The following is a 1,873-nucleotide window of genomic DNA, read 5'->3' on the forward strand; positions in this document are numbered from 1 at the left end:
TACTCTCCTGTTTTGTCCCTTCTCCATATTATAGATATCTCTTGGAGTTTGAACTGTGGTGCTGGAGATGACTCTCAAGAGTCCCTTGGACAGCAAGGAGATCAAACCAGTTAATCCTAAAGGAAATCAACCCTGAATATTCTTTGGAAGGACTGATGCTGAAGCTGAAGCTCCAATACTTTGGCCACTTGATGCGAAGAGACAACTCATTGGAAAAGACCCTGATGCTGGGAAAGGTTGAGGGGAGGAGGAGAAGGGGGCAACAGAGGATGAGATGACTCAATGGACATGAGTCTGAGCAAACTTGAAGAGATAGTGAATAAAGGGAGGCCTGGCATGCTGCAGTCCATGGGATCATAAAGAGTCAGACATGAGTTAGCAAATGAACAACAACAACTTGGAGTTTCCTGATTCAGTATCTTAAACCCAGACAATGCTTCAGGAGAGAGGGAGCCTTATTTGTCTGGTTTATCACTATATCTTCCTCACAAAGCACAGAGCCTGCCACAGAGAAGTGTAGTTGGTGACTTCTGACCTGGCTTCCAGTGATACCCATCTTAGTATTTACCCCTTTGTGTAATTTCCTACCCTTGGATGTGGGAAGAAACTAGTTAATGCCTCTTTTCTGACAATAGTATATGGACAAAAAATTGGGATGTCACATTTATGATTGAGTTACACAAGATTTTGACCCCTCGTGTCTTCCTGGCAGACTCTCTCTTGTTTCCTTGGCTTACATCTTCATTGAACAGGCTACCATATTGGAGAAGCCCATGGAACTAGGAACCAAGGTTGGCTTCTGGACAACAGCCTGCAAGGAACTTGGGAATGCCAACAACCATGTGACCTTAGAAGTGCATCCTTCCCTAGTCAAGCCTTGAAATGATTGTAGCCCTAAGACCCCTTCTGTACAGCCTGTGAGAGATCCAGAAGCAGAGGACCCAGGTAAACTGTGTCCAGATATCTGACCCAAAGAAAATGTGAGATAATCATTGTGAATTGCTTTAAGCCACCAGGTATGGATTCTCTTTTTTGACAAGAAAGTAGGATTTATTAGTGAGCATGAGTAAGGAGGGGCTCTCAAACCTTGGGCACCAAGGTTTTCATGAGTGCAGGGCCCAACATTTGTCCAGGAGGCATGATTAGGGGTGCATTTGACCTTACAGTCATCCAGAATGAGCCACTTTCTTGCCACCATGTTTCCAAATTTATCAGCATTAAACTTAGTAAATCCTCACTTTGTGCAGATATGGGTCTTCTAGCAACCAGGAAACTTGAACTTGGCCCTGCCTGGTGGGCCTCAATCACACACTTCTTGTTCTACAGCTTGGTGTGGATGGACATTATGATTTGGCCAATGTGGACCCTGGCCACTGCATCCTGGGACTTTCCAAAGGCTACATGCACACCTGTCTGGAGGGTAGATTGGGGACAGCATGCTGGGCAAGAATGTCCACTGGCAAAAGCTGTCTCCATGTTCTCTGAGGGCAACTTATGGAAGCAACAGGCTACTGTTTGCAGCAGTCCCATAGTGGGACCCCATGGGGAGAAAAGCACTGGTCAGCTTAATTGGCTGCAAATGGATTGTCTGTTACAAAGCAGTAGATTACTAACTTGAGTAGGCACTCAATATGTTTTTGGGAAATGACTGAATGAAGAAGACTAAGCAGAGGTATATATTTATTCTTTGTTCACTTGATGGAGGGTTCATAATGATGGTGAGAAGTCTGGAGTTGAAGAGGTTTGGATAATACTGTAACTGACTGTAGCTAAGCTACAAGAGCAGGTACAGTATAAACACCTTAGGAATCTTAGAAAATCTTCTACAGCCTGTTCCTTTTCTCCTGTGCTAAAGCAAAACACTTTACATCAA

At 44.3% G+C, this 1,873-nt stretch overlaps 1 pseudogene; it reads right to left on the bottom strand.

Annotated features, from left to right (window-relative positions):
- Positions 1-1,464: 1,464 nt before the first annotated feature.
- LOC128044040 (uncharacterized) lies at positions 1,465-1,579 on the bottom strand (annotated as a pseudogene).
- Between the last annotated feature and the right edge of the window lie 294 nt (positions 1,580-1,873).

Source organism: Budorcas taxicolor, chromosome 2 (assembly GCF_023091745.1).
Source record: "Budorcas taxicolor isolate Tak-1 chromosome 2, Takin1.1, whole genome shotgun sequence".
Taxonomy (NCBI): Eukaryota; Metazoa; Chordata; class Mammalia; order Artiodactyla; family Bovidae; genus Budorcas; species Budorcas taxicolor.